At 41.8% G+C, this 14138-nt stretch overlaps 1 protein-coding gene across 6 annotated transcripts in view; it reads right to left on the bottom strand.

Moving 5' to 3' along the window:
• LRRC4C (leucine rich repeat containing 4C) overlaps window positions 1-14138 on the bottom strand; it is a 983140-nt gene that overhangs the window by 654715 nt on the left and 314287 nt on the right. The window contains exon 1 of one of the 6 annotated variants that reach the window (XM_029582723.1): window positions 1856-1972. The exons of the other annotated variants lie outside the window; for them this stretch is intronic. The gene's annotated coding sequence lies outside the window, so the exon portion shown is untranslated. Of the gene's footprint in view, window positions 1-1855; window positions 1973-14138 lie in introns of those variants that run through there. 6 annotated transcript variants of the gene reach the window in all.

The following is a 14138-nucleotide window of genomic DNA, read 5'->3' as shown; positions in this document are numbered from 1 at the left end:
TAAATAAATAAAAAGGAAGGAATGGAAGAATTTTCTATATATTAGGGATGGGAGAACCTACTCTGATACTGAATCATACTTAATTTTAAAAAATACCAGCCTGAGACTGACTGTAATAGATTTGGAATTATACAGATGTAAAATATTTGAAGACTGTCCATGCATTTTGTTTTTGAAGAAATGAACTAACTGTAAATGACCATGAATTTGGGAAATATATCTGCAGCCTGTCCCAGTTTGATTCAGGCGGTCAGAACCTCCCATCTTGGTTTGAATGGGAATAATTGTGCCTAAGTTAGTCAGCAAATATATGCATAATTATACCAATTTTCAAAGTGGACTGATGAGCATAAGTCCACTTTGAAAATTATTCCGGCAAAACCACACACAATTACCCCAGCTATTGGGTGCCTGTGGTCTAGCCAAGAAAATGTACATGCATACTTTTAAAAATGAATACTGTGTGCAGAATTCCCATCCCCTGGAATGCCTCTGCTTTAGGCATTTAAAACTATATGCATGCAATGTGAACGCAACTGCTACCCAGATAAAATTATGGGCACATTTCTAAGAGGCCAGCTCAGTGGGTAAGGCACTATGTTACCTGCAGTAGGGCCAAGAGAAGAGGAGGTTGACTGCACAGAGACTCACCCATGTACCAAAAGCTTTCCCCCTCCTGTGTTTAGGTCCCTAACGCTGTTCATTTTCTCTCACACTTTCTTTCTTTGTCCTGGCAGAATGAGCACTGCCATCGTTACGACCCGCAGATTGTCACTAATGTTTTAATTCCAGAAATGTTCTGGCTAATATTTATAGCTATTCAATTACAGTGCCATTATTGTTTAGAGACTGGCAGCCGGTAGGATGTCTCACTGAGGAGGTATTAGTGGGAATGACATTTGGCACTGGTAGAACCTAAGAACAAATTACATTTCATCATAATAAGGATGGACTGGAGATTTTTATATGAGTGTGTGGGGGAGGGGGTCTATGTTGAGTTGCTGCCCTGACAGCACAGTTAAACTTAAATTGGGCTAACTTTGTTGGGCTGTGCAGTGGCACTGCAGGATATTACCCAACCATCTTACAGCCGGTTAACTTTATTCTGCTAACTTTAGGGCTGCTCTACTGCATAACCAGAGTTAGCTGGCAAGCTCAACTCCACCCGGAAACACCCCCAGAATGACTAAGTTTTATTCAACTAACCACTTAGCTGGATAACGTGGAGGCAGCCAGCCAGCGCACATTTTCAAATCCTGCATTTGCCTCGCTGAGTTAAAAACTTACTCCAAACACATTCATATACAGCGATATTAAAATACTGAGCTGTCACTTTTCTTGCATCTGTAATATAAAAAATGTCCATGTGTTAAAAAAAAGTCATTTTATTTCATACTCTTCTCAGAAGAAAATACCAAGAAACAAGAGATTTCTTTTAAAAAGAAAAGCCCCAACAGATCGCTGGAACACAAGATTCTACTAGTTTTAATTTATATTTGGAAAAAAAAAAATAGCTTTTCTGGAGAATTTCAGTGGATTGAGAGCATGAGAGCAAAAATCCAAAACACCTCCAGAATGCAAGCTTTCCCTGCCCTGCCAATGAGCCCCAGTCCTTCTCCAGGACTGAAAGAGTAATTCAGGCTCCATGCCATTTCAGTCGAAGATTAATCAACAAGCATGATTAATCAGTGCCAGTAATAATGATTATGTATTCTATTTCTCCCTCCGTTATATCCCTTGAATCATAAAGTGATATGGGCACCTATACACTGGGAAACAGAGAGAAACCACCAACTCATTTCATATGGAAAAATCAAAAAGCCACTTGAAGACCTAACTACTAACTTGGACCAACCTTGCATCAGTGACCCACATTAGAGGAAAGTCTCTCTGTGCCTGTGATGTTCACCCAAGCCATCAAGTCCCAGAGACGAAAGGCTCTACGTTCTTGGCCAAATCCTCCAACCCAGGGTGTCTCTTCTTAGGGGTGAAATGTTCTGAGTCTCTCTACCAAACCGCTGAAGCAGAAGTGAAAGACAGCGCCATGAGTCAGTCAATTGCCCAGGTAGCGTACAGAAAAATGTCATTGGCAAAAGCTTCAAACTATTAACAGGATTAACAAGATTACAAACTTTTGACCATTCTACACAAGCTAATACATGGGGAACAAACCGACTGGCTAGGCCCTGCCAGACTCCATGCATCCCAGCGAAATCTGCGCTCAGCCAACAAAGGCCTTCTGACAATTCCCTCTATCCGCTCCACTCAACTCATTTCAGTCAGGGAACGTGCAATTTCTCTCGTTAGCCCCCAACTCTGGAATACACTCCCAACCGATCTAAGACTACAGCAGAGCTTGAAAACATTTAAGAAAGATTTAAAAACCTGGTTGTCGCCAAAGCCTATCAAGATCCACAATAACACCTTCACTACCACCTCTCTCTCTTTCCTAAATTATTTAGCTTTACCACCTTGCTAATTGCAGCTTTTATAACTTCTAATACAGCTCCTCACTCATTTTAATTTTATCATAATTTTATGTATTTAGGTGTAAGTTTTATTTGATCTTATTATATTGTACTGTATTCAATTTTAAATGTTTTTTACTTGTATTGAAATTTGTAAACCGTTATGATGGAGAAACCGAATGACGGTATATAAAACTCAAACAAACAAACAAATAAATCAAGATGATTGTATCATTATTGTCCAGTCACATCCAAGTATTATGACTAAAATGCATTATTCATGTTTCCCATATGGGCTGCACCTCAGTGATTTCTCAGCAGAGATTTCACCACCTCAGTCATATCCAGAATAGGATGAATATTCTGGATGGAGCACCAGTGTCAGTTATAGGGGCTGATTTATTAACTGCTAAAAGGGAGGACCTCCCTGTAAAATAGTCATTAAACTGGAATATTTAATTTTTCCCCCTTTTGTGTTTTCCTTTCACACAGGCCAACAGTAATTTAAAAAGTCAACATAACAAGATTTTTCTCTCTCTATTAGCTGCTGGAAAAGCAAATAAATATTTGATATCCAGTTTCTTTAATTTAAAGTTTTCTGAATAAAAACACCATGCGTAATGGCTGCTACTTTAAAATGGATTTCAGATAAAACATGAGAACATAAGAATTGCCATGCTGGGTCAGACCAAGGTCTATCAAGCCCAGCTTCGTCTCCCACAGTGGCCAGTCCAGATCACAAGTACCCATCAAATCTCTAATAATTGTTTATTTCTTCTCTCTCACTCCCAGGGTTAAGCGCTGGCTTTCCCGTGTCTACCTGGATAACAACTGTTTATGGACTTTTCCTTCAGGAACTTGTCCAACCCTATCTTGAACCCAACTGAGATGGTAACTTTTAAACAAGAGTGCGGTTGCACATGTGCGCGTGTTTGTCAGCCCGCACCCAGGGACGCGGCCATTTTATAACATACGTGTACATCTGCGCAGGTTATAAATCAGCCTGAACGCATGCACATGTGCGCGCAACCATAGGTGGACGCGTGACTGTGCATGCAAATGCCACTTCTACCGCATAAGTGGGGGGAGTTTAATAGAAGCACACTAATGCCATTATCAGTTTTTCCAGTTCAACCAGGACTTCCAAAACTCCTAGTTTAATAGCCTCCCTTCTCCCCTATTAGTCCCAACCCTTAAAACCCCACTGATGTGGGTTTTAATTACTTACACGCTATCCGTAGCAGAAGTAAATTTACATGGCGGGGGATCATGGTGTGCGCCTGTGAGCATAAGTATTTCCGAGCAAATTTCAAGGTGAAATCCAGGATCTCCCATGTCCACACCCCTACCCTTTTTCAGAAATGTTCATTTGTGCGTGTAGTGAGAGATACGCACATACATGGGTGGGGAGCTTTTAAAATCCGCTCGACGCGCGGCAGCCCGACTTGTGTATGTAACTCCCAGTTTTGGCGCGTGCCGGGCTTTTAAAATTAACCTTTTAGTTACCTTGATCACATCCTCTAGCAGCAGATTCCACAGCTTGATTGTGCCCAGAGTGACAAAATACTTCCTAGGACTTATTTTAAGTTTGCCTGTTGCTAGTTTCATGGTGTCTCCCCTAGGCCTAGCATTATTTCAAATAACTGTTCCTTATTTACCTATTCCACACCATGATTTTACAAATCTCAATCGTATCTCCACTCAAGTCATCTCTTTCCCAATCTGTTCAGCCTCTCTCCATGAGGGAGCTCTCCCATCCCCTCTCTCATTTTTGACGCTCTCTGAGGGTGACCAGAACTACCCAATACTCCAGATGCAATCGCACCATGGATCTATACAAGGACAATTATGATTGTCATAGTTCTGCTCTCTATTCCTTTCCAAGTAATAACTAACATTCTGTTTGCCTTTTTGACTGTAACGGACTCAGGCTCTTTTTCTGGGTGGTGAGTGCTAACACGAGCGCAGCATCGTGTACTTGTAATTGGGATTATTTTTCCCTATGTGCATTACTTTGCACTTGTCCACATTAAATTGCATTTTCCATTCAGAAGCCAGTCTAACAAGGTCCTTCTGCAGTTCTTCACAATCCACTGCTGTTTTAACAGCTTGAAACAATTTTTGTGTCATCTGCAAATTTGGTCACCATACTTTTCGTTCCTTTTTCCAGATCATTTATGTATATGGCTAAATAGCACAGACCCCTGGGGCATTCCACTAACAACCTTTCTCCATTTGGAAAATTGACCATTTACTCCTATCCTCTATCTCCTGCCTTTTATCCAGTTAGCAATCCACAAGAGGCCTCTGATCCCATGACCCAGGTATTTAATGTGTGAAAAATGGACTATATTCAATATAATGAGCTGGTAAGTGCTGGAAAGCAAGCTTACAAGCAAAGCCCACCTGAGGCAGATGTATCAAGCTTTTGGTCAGGTTTTGCTCAAGTATGAAAACTGCTCCAAATTTAACAATGAAAACTGGAGCAATTACTGTGCTGGTTTAAAATTATAATAAATCTTGCCCATAAAGATGCTGAAGGTCTTCTATTGTTTTTTTGTACATGCAATTTCTGTCATCAGAAGGGCACTTTCAATGCTAGAACACAAACCATTAAAAGGTTAAAAATCAACTCAACATGATTCTTTCCCCCTTCTGGAAGCCTGGGTGTGTGCATGATGAAATCACATTAACCCTTCATGCTTTATAACCTGAGGTGCAACACGTATTAACGATAGGAAAGAAAAACCCGGGACCTTCAGAGAGTTAATGTGGACAGAAAAAGGATATAAAACCTCCCTCTCTTGAAGACCAAATGCACTGATTTGAATTTCTGTCCAGAAAGCAGAGGCTCCGAGCATTGGAAAGAGCTGGAAGGGCATTGAATACATTTTTTTAGTGTTCGTTCTGACTGTGCAGGGAAGACGGCTGAGCTGTCAGCCTTACCAAATGGCAGCAGATAAAATATTTCCCAATCTACTTAATGTAGCAAACAAAAAAAAAAAAAAGGAAACGGGTGCTCTTGCCAAGTAAGAGGCGGATTTAAGCACGGGAATATAAATTTAGTCAAAGCTTGGAAAGATCGTGAGCAGGGCCAGCAGAAGCATCAGGCAATGGAGGGGGTGGTCCAGGGCCCTGGAAGTGGGTGGAGTGGCAGAGTAGCTGGTAAGGGCGGCAGTTTTGAAAGGACGGATGAGACGAGGTGCGGGTGACGTACAGAGCAGGAGGGCGTTTTCCGTTTTTGAGTATGTATTTCTTTAGGGGTCATGTGACATCACCGCCTAGGGCGGCTGGACACCCTTCCACTAGCACGGATCATGAGGCTTAAAAAAAAAAAAAAAAAGCGATATGGGTACAACACAAAGTCTGTAATTTGCCCGGATAGAGACGGAAGCATTGCATATAGAGGAAGGCACACGTCCTACTTTCCTACCGGGTGCTACAGTCAACGTAGCATTGCGCAGGAAACTCAGCACAAGGGGCTCTATATACTAAAACAAAAAAATTGTGGATGTCGTTTGCAACAGTGCATGCTATTTTACATTTTAGCAAGCAAAGCGCTATTTTCAAAGTTTTGCACATTTGTGAGGATTACAATTTTCTGCACAAGAAATGTTATTCAAATGAAGAGTTAATGGGCTGCTACAATGCAAATTCATTTAAAGCAATTCATTAACTATTAGTGCATAAGTAAACTATGTGAAAAATTGACTACATAGAAAAATTTTGCAAAAAAACAAAACACCACAGCTACATTTCAGTGAGGTATATTTTGAATAGCTAAATTTGGCACTCTAGGTTTCTACATAGCTCCTTTGCATGGGAGAAAAATAGCCTCAAAATCCCTAAACTGTGCATGCAAAACAGTTCTCTTTAGTACAGGCCCTCATTGTAGAACCCAGATAAGGTGTAAGCAACTTTCACAATAACTGAGGAAAGTATATGACAATCGCCCAATGCTCAAAGTATAACAATTACATTCACGAGGAAAGTAGGATGTTCATATTTTCAGTAGGTCTCTCATAAGTGAAATAAGATAAGGGTCTTCAACTACATTTGGGAAGAACTTTAACCTTCAAGAGACGTTTTGGGATATAAGATTAAAGCTTTTCTCAGATGAGTCACTGGATCCTTGCCTCACTTTGTTATTACTATATAATTATAGTTGGACAAAGCTCTTTTTCCCCCCTTCTGAGAAGCTTACATGAAGGTCATGCGCCAGAAATATCCTGCAAGGCCATCAGCCCTAGATGTGGTTGCATGGAAGATTCTGAAAGACCAAATATAAAAAACAGAGGCAGATAGCAATTACAGAAGACCATCCAGACCTAGTATCTTGCTCGCCCAGCTCCCCCTATCTACTGCGATCGCCAGCTTTACTTCCATTTTTCCACCACTGAGCATCATTTAAAGTTCCTTGCTCTGTCTGTTCCATGGCTTCACCACCCTGTCTCTGAAAAAAATGCTTCCTCACACCTGCGTCTGTCTACCTGCTGTTCAACTACTTATCATGAACTATTGTATTAATCCTACCTTTAATAGGGATGTGCATTCATTTAATGTATATTCCAAATGGAACGAGGCCATTTTCATTTTGTTTTGTTAAATCCAAAATGAATTGAAAATTCCCCTGAAACCCCCCATATTTTCAGAGTTTTCATTTTGGAAAAGAGAGTACATTATTTGAAAATAGTACATGCTATTTTCCAAAATAAAAATGTTTAATGAAAAAAATTTTATTTATTTATCAGTCATAAAACAAGCTGTAAACAAAATGAGCTGAAAATGTTTTGCCTGCACATCCCTACTACCTACTGCACATCCTCCATACCTTGTTACTCTGTGTAATAAAAGCTCTAATAACCTAGGAGGCTTTGTATTGCTAATGTTCGGGCCAATACAGTAACCTGCCATTGGACATGCGTTTTCCCTTACCCCTTATTCAGTAAGGGGCGGAAAACGCGTGTCCAACCCGCCGAACCTAACAGCGCCCTCAACATGCAAATGCACATTGATGGCCCTATTAGGTATTCGCGCGCAATTCAGTAAGTAAAATGTGCAGCCAAGCTGCACATTTACTTTCAGAAATTAGCGCCTACCCAAAAGGTAGGCGCTAATTTCTTCGGGCACCAGGAAAGTGCACAGAAAAGCAGTAAAAACTGCTTTTCTGTGCACCCTCCGACTTAATATCATAGCGATATTAAGTCGGAGGTCCCGAAGGGTAAAAAAAAGTAAAAAGTAAAAAAAAAAATTTGAAGTCGGCCGGCGGCTGTCGGGTCGAAAACCGGACGCTCAATTTTGCCAGTGTCCGGTTTCCGAGCCCGTGGCTGTCAGAGGGCTCGAGAACAGACACCGGCAAAATTGAGCGTCGGCTGTCAAACCCGCTGACAGCCACCGCTCCGGGCCAAAAGTAGGCGCTACGGATGTGCTAGTGTCCCTAGTGCCTCTTTTTGCCCATTTCTACTGCCGAACCCAATTTAAATACTGAATCGCACGCACAGGCGATTGCCCGCTCTCCCGCGGACAATACTGAATCGGCTCGATTGTAGGCCCCAAGGAAAGAAGTGTGCAGCATGTTGATACATATCTGGGGAGAGGGGCCCAGAGTTGAGGTCACAGTAGATGAACTGATGTAGCAGTAGGCCATGATGAGAGGCACTGAAGCAGCTGTGAGAATTGCACTCAGTCCATGTTGTGGCACTGGTGCCTAGGAGGTGAGGAACGAAAAAGCCTGTGATCTGGCAACGGGAGGTCATGGGACATGCTCCACCATGCTCAGTGGCATCCTGGAAGCAGGCTGGATCAATAAAGGTAGGGGGAGGTGAGATTCAGGTCCTGGGGATCAGCAGGCCCTGTGGCCCAGTAACAGTGGTAGTAATGGCTGTGTGACTGGAGAGGTGATAGGGCTAAGATTTTAATGTAAAATGCATTCGTGGCTTTTTTTTTTTATTGTAAGCCACACTGATATCAGATTTGCAGAAAATCAAGGAAGAAACTAAAGTGCACGCAGGGATCAAAGCATTATGAAGGGGCTATGCAAGTAAAATCAAGGGGAATTGGATTAAGACAGCAACCAATGAAGGCTCTGACAAACTGATAAGCACGGGGGGGGTAGCCTGCACAGTGCAGCAGATACTGGCATAAGCTTGCTGGGCAGACTGGATGGATCATTTCGTCCTCTTCTGCCATCATTTCTATGTTTCTAAGATATAGGTGATTATATATAGCCCTTGTGCATGCTAAGTGGCAGAATATGTGACTACCTGTATAATCAGGGACCTTAGCTTCCAGGTAAAAACTTAGGGCTGGATTCATCAAGGCTTTTCTCTGATTTTGTGTCTATGGGAAAAAAACTTTAATGAGTCAAGTTCTTAGATTGTGAGCTCTCTGGGGATAGGGAAAGACCTGTAGTACCTGATTGTAAGCCACTTTAAAGTGCCAAAAAGCTGAACATAAATAAATAAATAAATGCATGTATCCTGGGAATTTAACAGTGTTTATTATTGGGAAAAAAATCAGTGTGAAAAAACGAGATTTTTCTCTGCTGATTCCCACTTTTGTTCATTATAATAAACGCTGATAAATTCTCAGGGAAAATGAAGGTTCCTATGTATAATAAACATGACTGTAATCCTCATAACCATCATCATTCACCCGACTCCCTGACTTAAGAGCCGCTCCCCCATCCCAGTTTCATGTTCACAGAATAAGGACCTGGAATCGTCCCCTTTCTTCTCCATCCTTCCTCTCAGCATCCCAGTCCCTTTTCATCCCCTTCCTCTTTCCAGTCCCCGGCATCATGGCAAAAGATTCTCAGCCCCTTCCATCCCTTTCATCGATGATTAACTCAATCCCACTTCCCATGGTGACTTTCCCCAAAGGAAGGTAATGCACCCCAGTCTATTCCCACTCCTCATGAAAATCTCCAGCAGGCCCTTCCTGACGTCATGTTTCATTCTTTAGTTATGTAAACCATGGAGTGATCTGTTTGACACAAAAGTACTATTGCAATAATCTTATTTTCTAGTACACGTGCTCGACATACCCAGACTACATTAGCGAGTCTGCTCAGAGAAGCCCCAGAACTGGAATAGCAGGTGTGAGTTAGGTCACGACTTTCCATCATCACACTCTAATATTCCTGGATTTTCAACACTCGCTTTCACGTGCATTATACAATCTTATCACTGATTTTGAGATAACAGAAGATTAAGTTAATCCATTAAAGAGTTAAATGGCTGCTGCCCCCCCTGAAAGCCCTTCACTGTACCACCAGATACTAAGCATCATTTGCATGTTGCAGGCAACATAATTTGTTTTCACAGATCAACAGTAATCCATTTTCTTTGGCTGGAGTTCTGCAATTTGTTGCAAATGCTAATTGGAGATGTCAATTTTATTTGACATTTAGGAACAGTGAGTATGCTGGGAATACTGGAGCAAAGTCTTTTATTATTTAAAAATTGGTAGATAAACTATTGGTCCCAGCAGAAAACATTTTTTTTTAAAGAAAACAAAGAGGAGCAACAGAGATCGATAAACTATGTAAGCTAGACTGGGCTAGATTTGATAGAACAGATTTGATTACATGCATTAGTCTACGCTTGATTCACTGGACTAGCTTCAGGAGACAAATGGTTAAAACACAAGTGTATTGTAGGGAGATATCCCATGTTTTGCCACTGAAAGCACCAAATATGAATCATAATAGCCAAAGAAGTATGCAGACAAGAGTACTGAGAAGCCAAAAACATTGTCACAGCTAAAGAAAAGAAACTTTGCCCAGATGAGAACCTTAAACTGAAGGAGGCTATCAAGATCTGCCTGTTTGTAAGCTCCTGTGTAAATAAGACCAAGGCAGAGAGACAATGCAGCCACTTAAGCTAAGCAGGAGTCAGGGACTGGCCATGATGCTATGCAAGTAAAAAGTAAGTCAGCATTCTAGCAATGGATTTGGAGTGAGGAAAATATTTATGTGCTTACTTTTGATTTTCACAAAATGTGGGTGAATCCACATGCACAAAATTAATTTTTAGCCAGTACAAACTAAGCTGATTTTTTTTTAACACAAGTTACCCACATACATTGTGTTTGATGATCTGAGTGGTTCATGCATGTACTCTGAAGTTGCATTAAACACCTTGTGAAGTGTGTGCCTTGGCGGCAAGCTTGCTAGAGTGTAACATTTTTGCAACTGAGATGTGTGTGGGCTACTCGAAACACCTATTTTTAATGCAGCTAGAACTATGCAGTTTGTAAAGTAGGAGCTTACTTTTTGAAAGCTGAAAATCCTCTATTCAGTTGAGCCACACTCATATTTCTTCATATTGTATGCATGGATCTCAACTAAGCCATTGAAAATTTACTTCTCTATTCCAGATCCATTGAACTGGTATCTTGACATGCTTTGTCATATGAAATGTGGAAGACAGAGCAGAGAAAATGGAGCATATATCACACATCCTATGAAAGAATAAATATATAATAACTTCATATACCCATTGCTACCATGGGGTTAGGCATAAGATATGAAAGAAGTCTATGAAATAATGAGAGAAGTGGAACGAGTAAACATCTATTGGTTATTTACTCTTTCAAAAAGAACAAAGACCAGGGAGGACAGAATGAAATTACTGGGTGATGCATTTAAAACTAAGAGAAAATATTGTTTTACTCAAAGCATAATTAAGCTCTGGAGTTCACTGTCAGAGGATATGGTAAGGCTATTAGTGCAACTGCGTTTAAAAAAAGGTTTGGACAAGTTCATAGAGGAAAAGTCCATAAACCATTCTTATGGCAAAGTTGCAGAAATCCTGCTGGCTAATTGGAGATAATTGGCATTGTTGGGCTAATTAGAAACAATAAGGAAGACTTCCCTATATTACCAAAGGCTCCATACAAGAAACACAAGGGCATAGGGAGGGTAGGATTAAAGTCAAAACAGCAGAAAACAAACCCAGGGTTTAGGTCTTCTCTTTCTCAGGAGATCCTCTTCACTCCAGGCTGCTGAGCCCAATGTGTTTAACTATAAGCAGGGCCCTCGCGCCCCTATTCAGGGCTGTTCATGGTAGAGAAAACGTACCCAGGGTTTACGCCCCGCCCCCCACCACTTCACTTTCCCCAAGAGAAAATACTGAGCTACGGCCACTACAAAAATCCAAAATATGAAACTGGATACCTAAGTGAGGGACACTTAAGAACCCAGAGCTGGATTATGCGTTTCATTTATTACATTAAGTGTCAGATTTCAGGATTAGGCAGTAGCTACTACTCCTGACAGAAGGCATAGGGATTAGTACCCTTCACCAAACAGCTTTCATAATTCTGACGCAACTGCAACACTGGGGGCAGGATTTGGATTCAGACAAAAACCAACCCTGGGCCCAGACTTTTACGGTGCAGAATACGGATTATGCAAACATTAGCGAAAAAGCACAGGACTGCTTCTAAGGCCAAGTCCAAAAGCAAAGCACATTCATGCAGCAACTACAGGTACACAATGATGGGTTCGCTCTTGGGTGTCATCACGCAGGAAGAGGACCTTGGAGTCTTTGTGGAAAATATATTGAAGTCCTCAGCTCAGGGCATGGTGGCGGTCAAAAAAAAAAAAAAAAAAAAGCAAATAGAATGTAAGCAATGGAGAATATCACATGACCTCTGATTTGATCTATGGCGCGCCCGTACCTTGAACATTGCGTGTAGTTCTGCTCACCCCTTCTCAAGAAAAACAGAATTAGAAAAGGTGCTGAGGAAGGTGACAAAAATGATAAGGGGGATGGAACATCGCTCATATGATGAGAGGCTATGCAGCTAGAGTCTTCAGCTTGGAAAAGAGGCGGCTGAGAGGGGACATGTTACAAGTTTATAAAATCATGAGTGGGGTCAAATGGATAAATAAAGGACAGTTATTTACCCTTTCAAATAGTTGTAAAACAAGGGGGATACTCCATGAAACTAACCATTAGCAGATTCAAAGCAAATCAACAGAAAGAAGGTTTTCACTCCGTGCACTATCAAGCTGTGGAATCTGTCGTCACAGAACATGGTCAGGGCGACGAGCTCAGTGGGGTTTAAATAAGGTTTGACAGATTATTAGCCAGGCAGACTACGGAAAGTTGTTGCTATCCCTGGGAGTGAGTAAAGGAATTAGATCTACTTTCTGGGCTCTGCCAGGTACTCGTGACCTGGACTGGCCTCTTTCAGAGATGGGATGCTGAGCTCAATGGACGTTGGTCTGACCCAGCACAGCAATTCTTATCTTCTTCTTATTGTGAGACTTTTCCCTGAAAGTGCTAGATCTAATCATGTTACACCATGCTTTTTTGCACAAACCTTTTCTGTGCAATATTTCCTTTCAGACGTTACACAAAATAAAATACCTTGGGCAAAATGTCTGTAGTTTCAAAAGAAAGCAAGCAAATTCGCTTGCTTGCAGACTTTTTTTCTAGGCGTATCTACAACAAAAGTGCGGCCCTCAGGAACCAGTAATGAGTGTAATAGGCTGAGTGCCAGGGAAGCCAGGGTCCACATCCTGCTTTCTCCCACAGACGGGCCTTGCCCGCTTTGCCTCAGGTACCCACTTAGACTGTAAGCTCTTTGAGGAAGGGACTTTGCACCTGAATACCTTACAGTCCTGGGGACATGCAGTAGCGCCGTGAGAATGACCACTACTCTCTATAAATATTAACGCTGAAACCAGCTGAGCCTGACCTGTTCACAATGGGGCAAGGGGGCGCTTTGCACTAAGTGTCAAAGAGAAATGTGCAGACTTTCAGCTTGAAGCTCACCCTTGGACATTTGCACCTCCTTTATCTTCAGGGACCCTTTTCTGTGGGGAATAATCAAGTAAGGAAGTGGAGAGAGCAAGAGGCTGAGAACCAGGGATCAAATCCCACTGCCGCTCCCTGGGACCTTGGGTAAGTCACTTCACCCTCCCTCGTCTCAGGTACAGACTTCAGGGCTCCTTTACTAAGCATTTTCCTCAGACACAAAGTAGGGAGAATGACCTCTTAGATAGATTGTGAGCCCTCTGGGAAGAAGGAAATACCTGAATGTAACTTGTTTTGGGCTACCAACGATAAGGTCCGAGCTAAATCTAAAATGAAAAAACAAAACAATATGGGTTCTTCCTTGATCAACCCTGAAGACGCATCCTCTAAAAGCAAGTAAAAGCGCAGATTGTGGGATGGCGAATGCTTCTAGCAGTACAGAGGGGGGGAGTTTTCAGACAGCCGGGTTATGGGCGTAAATCGCTTTTTATGCTCGGAGATGACTTTGAAAATTACTCTCAAGACGGCCAAGGCGTCTGTCTTTTTGTCTTTGAATGATTTGCAGGCCCTCTGGTTCCCTTTGCTGCCTGGATTATTTCATTCATTTTAACCGTCCTCTGTTCTGAGGGCCTTGGTATTTCTGCATCAGTCAGGATGATAAGTCACAACATTCCCGATTTATACCATGGACCCCCTTTTCTAGATTAGGCTTATTTTAGGGGCATGATTTGGAGAGCCGTGGGTTTACTTTATCAAGGGTGTCTCATTCTGATTTTTTTGGGGAAATTCTTGGACAATGCAGGACATTTGCATTCTCGACACCACCCACCATACAGCTGAGCACATTATATCTGTAAATTCCTATTCTGGATAAACGGTGTCCTACTGTAGTCTTAAGATT

This window comes from Rhinatrema bivittatum, chromosome 17, assembly GCF_901001135.1.
Source record: "Rhinatrema bivittatum chromosome 17, aRhiBiv1.1, whole genome shotgun sequence".
Classification (NCBI taxonomy): domain Eukaryota; kingdom Metazoa; phylum Chordata; class Amphibia; order Gymnophiona; family Rhinatrematidae; genus Rhinatrema; species Rhinatrema bivittatum.
This window is presented reverse-complemented; position numbering and strand designations above follow the sequence as displayed.